Raw genomic sequence first — 10,000 nt, 5'->3', positions numbered from 1 at the left:
ATAATTTAATCCGTTTTATTGACATAATGCTGGGTCAAAAATCCTCCGCAAACAGCCGCTATAACTGTCTGGAGGACGTGCGTAAAGAGGCCGTACACATCATAATTTAATCCGTTTTATTGACATAATGCTGAGTCAAAAATCCTCCGCAAACAGCCGCTATAACTGTCTGGAGGACGTGCGTAAAGAGGCCGTACACATCATAATTTAATCCGTTTTATTGACATAATGCTGGGTCAAAAATCCTCCGCAAACAGCCGCTGTAACTGTCTGGAGGACGTGCGTAAAGAGGCCGTACACATCATAATTTAATCCGTTTTATTGACATAATGCTGGGTCAAAAATCCTCCGCAAACAGCCGCTGTAACTGTCTGGAGGACGTGCGTAAAGAGGCCGTACACATCATAATTTAATCCGTTTTATTGACATAATGCTGGGTCAAAAATCCTCCGCAAACAGCCGCTGTAACTGTCTGGAGGACGTGCGTAAAGAGGCTGTTATTGTCATCTGTCAATCCGTTTTAAGATCACAATCTGAGGGAAAGCACCCTCCAGAAACAGTCGCTGTGACAGTCTGGAGGACGCGCGTAAAGAGGCTGTTATTGTCATCTGTCAATCCGTTTTGAGCTCACAATCTGAGGGAAAGCATCCTCCAGAAACAGTCGCTGTGACAGTCTGGAGGACGCGCGTAAAGAGGCTGTTATTATCATCTGTCAATCCGTTTTGAGCTCACAATCTGAGGGAAAGCATCCTCCAGAAACAGTCGCTGTGACAGTCTGGAGGACGCGCGTAAAGAGGCTGTTATTGTCATCTGTCAATCCGTTTTAAGGTCACAATATGAGGGAAAGCATCCTCCAGAAACAGTCGCTATAACTGTCTGGAGGACGTGCGTAAAGAGGCCTTTAACGTCATCTGTCAATCCGTTTTGAGCTCACAATCTGAGGGAAAGCATCCTCCAGAAACAGTCGCTGTGACAGTCTGGAGGACGTGCGTAAAGAGGCCGTACACATCATAATTTAATCCGTTGTATTGACATAATGCTGGTTCAAAAATCCTCCGCAAACAGCCGCTATAACTGTCTGGAGGACGCGCGTAAAGAGGCCGTTAACGTCATCTGTCAATCCGTTTGAAATTCACAATCCGAGGCAAAGCCTCCTCCAGAAACAGTCGCTATAACTGTCTGGAGGACGTGCGTAAAGAGGCCGTTAATGTGGCGAGAGAGTCCGTTTAAAGCTCACAATGTGAGGCGAAACATCCTCCAGCAACAGCCGCTATAACTGTCTGGAGGACGTGCGTAAAGAGGCCGTTAACGTCATCTGTCAATCCGTTTGAAATTCACAATCCGAGGCAAAGCCTCCTCCAGAAACAGTCGCTATAACTGTCTGGAGGACGTGCGTAAAGAGGCCGTTAATGTGGCGAGAGAGTCCGTTTAAAGCTCACAATGTGAGGCGAAACATCCTCCAGCAACAGCCGCTATAACTGTCTGGAGGACGTGCGTAAAGAGGCCGTTAACGTCATCTGTCAATCCGTTTGAAATTCACAATCCGAGGCAAAGCCTCCTCCAGAAACAGTCGCTATAACTGTCTGGAGGACGTGCGTAAAGAGGCCGTTAATGTGGCGAGAGAGTCCGTTTAAAGCTCACAATGTGAGGCGAAACATCCTCCAGCAACAGCCACTATAACTGTCTGGAGGACGTGCGTAAAGAGGCCGTTAACGTCATCTGTCAATCCGTTTTAAATTCACAATCCGAGGCAAAGCCTCCTCCAGAAACAGTCGCTATAACTGTCTGGAGGACGTGCGTAAAGAGGCCGTTAATGTGGCGAGAGAGTCCGTTTAAAGCTCACAATGTGAGGCGAAACATCCTCCAGCAACAGCCACTATAACTGTCTGGAGGACGTGCGTAAAGAGGCCGTTAACGTCATCTGTCAATCCGTTTTAAATTCACAATCCGAGGCAAAGCCTCCTCCACAAACAGCCGCTATAACTGTCTGGAGGACGTGCGTAAAGAGGCTGTTATTGTCATCTGTCAATCCGTTTTGAGCTCACAATCTGAGGGAAAGCATCCTCCAGAAACAGTCGCTGTGACAGTCTGGAGGACGTGCGTAAAGAGGCCGTACACATCATAATTTAATCCGTTGTATTGACATAATGCTGGGTCAAAAATCCTCCGCAAACAGCCGCTATAACTGTCTGGAGGACGTGCGTAAAGAGGCCGTACACATCATAATTTAATCCGTTTTATTGACATAATGCTGGGTCAAAAATCCTCCGCAAACAGCCGCTGTAACTGTCTGGAGGACGTGCGTAAAGAGGCCGTACACATCATAATTTAATCCGTTTTATTGACATAATGCTGGGTCAAAAATCCTCCACAAACAGCCGCTATAACTGTCTGGAGGACGTGCGTAAAGAGGCCGTACACATCATAATTTAATCCGTTTTATTGACATAATGCTGGGTCAAAAATCCTCCGCAAACAGCCGCTATAACTGTCTGGAGGACGTGCGTAAAGAGGCCGTACACATCATAATTTAATCCGTTTTATTGACATAATGCTGAGTCAAAAATCCTCCGCAAACAGCCGCTATAACTGTCTGGAGGACGTGCGTAAAGAGGCCGTACACATCATAATTTAATCCGTTTTATTGACATAATGCTGGGTCAAAAATCCTCCGCAAACAGCCGCTGTAACTGTCTGGAGGACGTGCGTAAAGAGGCCGTACACATCATAATTTAATCCGTTTTATTGACATAATGCTGGGTCAAAAATCCTCCGCAAACAGCCGCTGTAACTGTCTGGAGGACGTGCGTAAAGAGGCCGTACACATCATAATTTAATCCGTTTTATTGACATAATGCTGGGTCAAAAATCCTCCGCAAACAGCCGCTGTAACTGTCTGGAGGACGTGCGTAAAGAGGCTGTTATTGTCATCTGTCAATCCGTTTTAAGATCACAATCTGAGGGAAAGCACCCTCCAGAAACAGTCGCTGTGACAGTCTGGAGGACGCGCGTAAAGAGGCTGTTATTGTCATCTGTCAATCCGTTTTGAGCTCACAATCTGAGGGAAAGCATCCTCCAGAAACAGTCGCTGTGACAGTCTGGAGGACGCGCGTAAAGAGGCTGTTATTATCATCTGTCAATCCGTTTTGAGCTCACAATCTGAGGGAAAGCATCCTCCAGAAACAGTCGCTGTGACAGTCTGGAGGACGCGCGTAAAGAGGCTGTTATTGTCATCTGTCAATCCGTTTTAAGGTCACAATATGAGGGAAAGCATCCTCCAGAAACAGTCGCTATAACTGTCTGGAGGACGTGCGTAAAGAGGCCTTTAACGTCATCTGTCAATCCGTTTTGAGCTCACAATCTGAGGGAAAGCATCCTCCAGAAACAGTCGCTGTGACAGTCTGGAGGACGTGCGTAAAGAGGCCGTACACATCATAATTTAATCCGTTGTATTGACATAATGCTGGTTCAAAAATCCTCCGCAAACAGCCGCTATAACTGTCTGGAGGACGCGCGTAAAGAGGCCGTTAACGTCATCTGTCAATCCGTTTTAAATTCACAATCCGAGGCAAAGCCTCCTCCAGAAACAGTCGCTATAACTGTCTGGAGGACGTGCGTAAAGAGGCCGTTAATGTGGCGAGAGAGTCCGTTTAAAGCTCACAATGTGAGGCGAAACATCCTCCAGCAACAGCCGCTATAACTGTCTGGAGGACGTGCGTAAAGAGGCCGTTAACGTCATCTGTCAATCCGTTTGAAATTCACAATCCGAGGCAAAGCCTCCTCCAGAAACAGTCGCTATAACTGTCTGGAGGACGTGCGTAAAGAGGCCGTTAATGTGGCGAGAGAGTCCGTTTAAAGCTCACAATGTGAGGCGAAACATCCTCCAGCAACAGCCGCTATAACTGTCTGGAGGACGTGCGTAAAGAGGCCGTTAACGTCATCTGTCAATCCGTTTGAAATTCACAATCCGAGGCAAAGCCTCCTCCAGAAACAGTCGCTATAACTGTCTGGAGGACGTGCGTAAAGAGGCCGTTAATGTGGCGAGAGAGTCCGTTTAAAGCTCACAATGTGAGGCGAAACATCCTCCAGCAACAGCCACTATAACTGTCTGGAGGACGTGCGTAAAGAGGCCGTTAACGTCATCTGTCAATCCGTTTTAAATTCACAATCCGAGGCAAAGCCTCCTCCAGAAACAGTCGCTATAACTGTCTGGAGGACGTGCGTAAAGAGGCCGTTAATGTGGCGAGAGAGTCCGTTTAAAGCTCACAATGTGAGGCGAAACATCCTCCAGCAACAGCCACTATAACTGTCTGGAGGACGTGCGTAAAGAGGCCGTTAACGTCATCTGTCAATCCGTTTTAAATTCACAATCCGAGGCAAAGCCTCCTCCACAAACAGCCGCTATAACTGTCTGGAGGACGTGCGTAAAGAGGCTGTTATTGTCATCTGTCAATCCGTTTTGAGCTCACAATCTGAGGGAAAGCATCCTCCAGAAACAGTCGCTGTGACAGTCTGGAGGACGTGCGTAAAGAGGCCGTACACATCATAATTTAATCCGTTGTATTGACATAATGCTGGGTCAAAAATCCTCCGCAAACAGCCGCTATAACTGTCTGGAGGACGTGCGTAAAGAGGCTGTTAACGTCATCTGTCAATCCGTTTTAAATTCACAATCTGAGGAAAAGCATTCTCCAGAAACAGTCGCTGTGACAGTCTGGAGGACGTGCGTAAAGAGGCCGTACACATCATAATTTAATCCGTTGTATTGACATAATGCTGGGTCAAAAATCCTCCGCAAACAGCCGCTATAACTGTCTGGAGGACGTGCGTAAAGAGGCTGTTAACGTCATCTGTCAATCCGTTTTAAATTCACAATCTGAGGGAAAGCATTCTCCAGAAACAGTCGCTGTAACTGTCTGGAGGACGTGCGTAAAGAGGCCGTACACATCATAATTTAATCCGTTTTATTGACATAATGCTGGGTCAAAAATCCTCCACAAACAGCCGCTGTGACAGTCTGGAGGACGCGCGTAAAGAGGCCGTTAACGTCATCTGTCAATCCGTTTTAAATTCACAATCCGAGGCAAAGCCTCCTCCAGAAACAGTCGCTATAACTGTCTGGAGGACGTGCGTAAAGAGGCCGTTAACGTCATCTGTCAATCCGTTTTAAATTCACAATCCGAGGCAAAGCCTCCTCCAGAAACAGTCGCTATAACTGTCTGGAGGACGTGCGTAAAGAGGCCGTTAACGTCATCTGTCAATCCGTTTTAAATTCACAATCCGAGGCAAAGCCTCCTCCAGAAACAGTCGTTGTAACTGCCTGGAGGACGCGCGTAAAGAGGCCGTTAACATAATCAGTTAATCCGTTTGAAAGTCATTTTCTAAGGCAGCGCTTCCCCGCAACACTCCGCTGTTGTCCGTCAAAACTCGGATCTCCCAGGCCCAGCCAGAACGCTCCATTCGCGGGGAAGAGACGTCCGCAACACACCGCTGTTGTCCGTCAAAAAATCGGATCACATAGGCCGAGCATAATGGCTTTAAATCGGATAAAGTACTTCCGCGTTGTCGCCTGTCTTTGCCGCCCTGGTAACCGGGAGTCGGGCCGAAATTATCTCCGTGGTGCCTTCACTTTTCCGGCCTTCTTGTAGTAAAGCTGTCGCTGTCTTTTCATGATAGACAGATTTTTGAAAAACCGGTTTCACAAAATGTGCGCAAGGTGGCTTGGTTACCCCCTACCAAAAGTGGTCACATCGGGATAGGCAAAAACCAATAAGCGCTGAAGGCTTCAGCGCTTATTGGTTTTTGCCTAGAGACACTCTGTCGTTTTTTGGAGGTTCGCGCCCCTGGAATTCTTGCAAGTCAGCGAAGCGCTGAAGCCTTCAGCGCTTCGTGTTGCCTAGAAACACTTTGGCGTTTTGCTGGGTTTTACGCCCCTGGAACTCTTGCGAGTCAGCGAAGCGCTGAAGCCTTCAGCGCTTCGTGTTGCCTAGAGACACTTTGGCGTTTTTCTGACTTTTACGCCCCTGGAACTCTTGCGACTCAACGAAGCGCTGAAGCCTTCAGCGCTTCGTGTTGCCTAGAGTCACGTCACATACGCGGCTGGGTTTTTTTTCCCTTTTTCTTCCTTTTTCCGGGATTTTCGTGCCCCAGAGCATGCCTCTCTCCCTGGGATGCCTCCGACTGCTGCTCCATGCCCTCTCTCTCTCTCTCTCTCTCTCTCTCTCTCTCTCTCTCTCTCTCTCTCTCTCTCTCTCTCTCTCTCTCTCTCTCTCTCATCATCCCAGTTTAGGGCGCTTTTTCCGGGCATTAGCTCACGTAGCAACATCAGCACCATGGACAGCACCACGGACAGCGCCCTGGACGTCATTTACCAGGGAAAGGGGGCACATTTCCCGGATCTTTGACCTCCACCGCATCCCCTAGGCCCCTGCCAACACTGCCACAAGAGGGCCCGAAAAACGGATGGTGAGAAAGGGTAAATTCGGGCGTGGAAAGCACCCCCACTCTCATCTCACCCACACCCGGAAAACAGCACTTTTTCCGGGTGGGCCTCTTCCAGAGCATCCCTTGGGCTCCCCCCAACACTCCCACAAAATGACCCGAAAAAAAGAGGGTGGGAAAGGGTAAGTTCGGGCTGAAAAGCACCCAGACACACATCTCGCTCACGCCCGGAAAACAGCACTTTTTCCGGGTGACTCACCTCCAGAGCATCCCCTGGGCTCCCCCCAACACTCCCACAAAAGGGCCCGAAAAACGGATGGTGAGAAAGGGTAAATTCGGGCGTGGAAAGCACCCCCACTCTCATCTCACCCACACCCGGAAAACAGCACTTTTTCCGGGTGGGCCTCTTCCAGAGCATCCCTTGGGCTCCCCCCAACACTCCCACAAAATGACCCGAAAAAAAGAGGGTGGGAAAGGGTAAGTTCGGGCTGAAAAGCACCCAGACACACATCTCGCTCACGCCCGGAAAACAGCACTTTTTCCGGGTGACTCACCTCCAGAGCATCCCCTGGGCTCCCCCCAACACTCCCACAAAAGGGCCCGAAAAACGGATGGTGAGAAAGGGTAAATTCGGGCGTGGAAAGCACCCCCACTCTCATCTCACCCACACCCGGAAAACAGCACTTTTTCCGGGTGGGCCTCTTCCAGAGCATCCCTTGGGCTCCCCCCAACACTCCCACAAAATGACCCGAAAAAAAGAGGGTGGGAAAGGGTAAGTTCGGGCTGAAAAGCACCCAGACACACATCTCGCTCACGCCCGGAAAACAGCACTTTTTCCGGGTGACTCACCTCCAGAGCATCCCCTGGGCTCCCCCCAACACTCCCACAAAAGGGCCCGAAAAACGGATGGTGAGAAAGGGTAAATTCGGGCGTGGAAAGCACCCCCACTCTCATCTCACCCACACCCGGAAAACAGCACTTTTTCCGGGTGGGCCTCTTCCAGAGCATCCCTTGGGCTCCCCCCAACACTCCCACAAAATGACCCGAAAAAAAGAGGGTGGGAAAGGGTAAGTTCGGGCTGAAAAGCACCCAGACACACATCTCGCTCACGCCCGGAAAACAGCACTTTTTCCGGGTGACTCACCTCCAGAGCATCCCCTGGGCTCCCCCCAACACTCCCACAAAAGGGCCCGAAAAACGGATGGTGAGAAAGGGTAAATTCGGGCGTGGAAAGCACCCCCACTCTCATCTCACCCACACCCGGAAAACAGCACTTTTTCCGGGTGGGCCTCTTCCAGAGCATCCCTTGGGCTCCCCCCAACACTCCCACAAAATGACCCGAAAAAAAGAGGGTGGGAAAGGGTAAGTTCGGGCTGAAAAGCACCCAGACACACATCTCGCTCACGCCCGGAAAACAGCACTTTTTCCGGGTGACTCACCTCCAGAGCATCCCCTGGGCTCCCCCCAACACTCCCACAAAAGGGCCCGAAAAACGGATGGTGAGAAAGGGTAAATTCGGGCGTGGAAAGCACCCCCACTCTCATCTCACCCACACCCGGAAAACAGCACTTTTTCCGGGTGGGCCTCTTCCAGAGCATCCCTTGGGCTCCCCCCAACACTCCCACAAAATGACCCGAAAAAAAGAGGGTGGGAAAGGGTAAGTTCGGGCTGAAAAGCACCCAGACACACATCTCGCTCACGCCCGGAAAACAGCACTTTTTCCGGGTGACTCACCTCCAGAGCATCCCCTGGGCTCCCCCCAACACTCCCACAAAAGGGCCCGAAAAACGGATGGTGAGAAAGGGTAAATTCGGGCGTGGAAAGCACCCCCACTCTCATCTCACCCACACCCGGAAAACAGCACTTTTTCCGGGTGGGCCTCTTCCAGAGCATCCCTTGGGCTCCCCCCAACACTCCCACAAAATGACCCGAAAAAAAGAGGGTGGGAAAGGGTAAGTTCGGGCTGAAAAGCACCCAGACACACATCTCGCTCACGCCCGGAAAACAGCACTTTTTCCGGGTGACTCACCTCCAGAGCATCCCCTGGGCTCCCCCCAACACTCCCACAAAAGGGCCCGAAAAACGGATGGTGAGAAAGGGTAAATTCGGGCGTGGAAAGCACCCCCACTCTCATCTCACCCACACCCGGAAAACAGCACTTTTTCCGGGTGGGCCTCCTCCAGAGCAACCCCCTGGCACCCAGCAACACTCCCACAAAAGGACCCGAAAAAAAGAGGGTGAAAAAGGGTAAGTTTGGGCTGAAAAGCACCCAGACACACATCTCGCTCACGCCCGGAAAATGGCACTTTTTCCGGGTGACTCACATCCAGAGCATCCCCTGGGCTCCCAGCAACACTCCCACAAAAGGGCCCGAAAAACGGAGGGTGGGAAAGGGTAAATTCGGGCGTGGAAGGCACCCCCACTCTCATCCCTTCCACACCCGGAAAACGAGCACTTTTTCCGGGTGACTCACCTCCAGAGCATCCCCTGGGCTCCCCCCAACACTCCCACAAAAGGGCCCGAAAAACGGATGGTGAGAAAGGGTAAATTCGGGCGTGGAAAGCACCCCCACTCTCATCTCACCCACACCCGGAAAACAGCACTTTTTCCGGGTGGGCCTCCTCCAGAGCAACCCCCTGGCACCCAGCAACACTCCCACAAAAGGACCCGAAAAACGGAGGGTGGGAAAGGGTAAATTCGGGCGTGGAAAGCATCCCCACTCTCATCTCCTCCACACCCGGAAAAAGAGCACTTTTCCCGGGTGGGCCTCCTCCAGAGCATCCCCCTGGCACCCAGCAACACTGCCACAAAAGGGCCTGAAAAAAGAAGGGTGAGAAAGGCAAAGTCCGGGCTGAAGAGCACCCAGACACACATCTCGCTCACGCCCGGAAAAAAGCACTTTTTCCCCGGTAAAACACCTCCAGAGCATCCCCTGGGCTCCCCCCAACACTGACACAAAAGGGCTAGAAAAACAGAAGAGGAGAAAGGGTAAATTCGGGCGTGGAAAGCACCCCCACTCTCATCACTTACACACCCGGAAAAAGAGCGCTTTTCCCGGGTGTAACACCTCCAGAGCATCCCCCCTGGCACCCAGCAACACTGCCACAAAAGGGCCTGAAAAAAGAAGGGTGAGAAAGGCAAAGTCCGGGCTGAAGAGCACCCAGACACACATCTCGCTCACGCCCGGAAAAAAAGCACTTTTTCCGGATAAAACACCTCCACAGCATCCCCCTGGCACCCAGCAACACTGACACAAAAGGGTCCGAAAAACAGAAGGGGAGAAAGGATAAATTCGGGTGTGGAAAGCACCCCCACTCTCATCTCATCCACACCCGGAAATAAGGCACCTATCCCGGCCACAGGACCTCCGCAGCATCCCCCTGGTCACCCTCCACCACCTCTGCTTAAAGCAGACCGAAATAGTGGGAGAAAGTGTGGGAAAAGCACTCACACAGCACCAGCCTCATCCACTCATCCACACCCGGAAATCAGGCACCTTTCCCGGCCACAGGACCTCCGCAGCATCTCCCTGGTCACCCAGCATCACCTCTGCTTAAAG

The sequence above is a fragment of the Cebidichthys violaceus genome, unplaced genomic scaffold (genome assembly GCF_023349555.1).
Source record: "Cebidichthys violaceus isolate CVI_PGR_0920_01 unplaced genomic scaffold, fCebVio1.0.p SCAF_168, whole genome shotgun sequence".
Lineage (NCBI taxonomy): Eukaryota > Metazoa > Chordata > Actinopteri > Perciformes > Stichaeidae > Cebidichthys > Cebidichthys violaceus.
Note: the sequence above shows the minus strand (reverse complement) of the source record.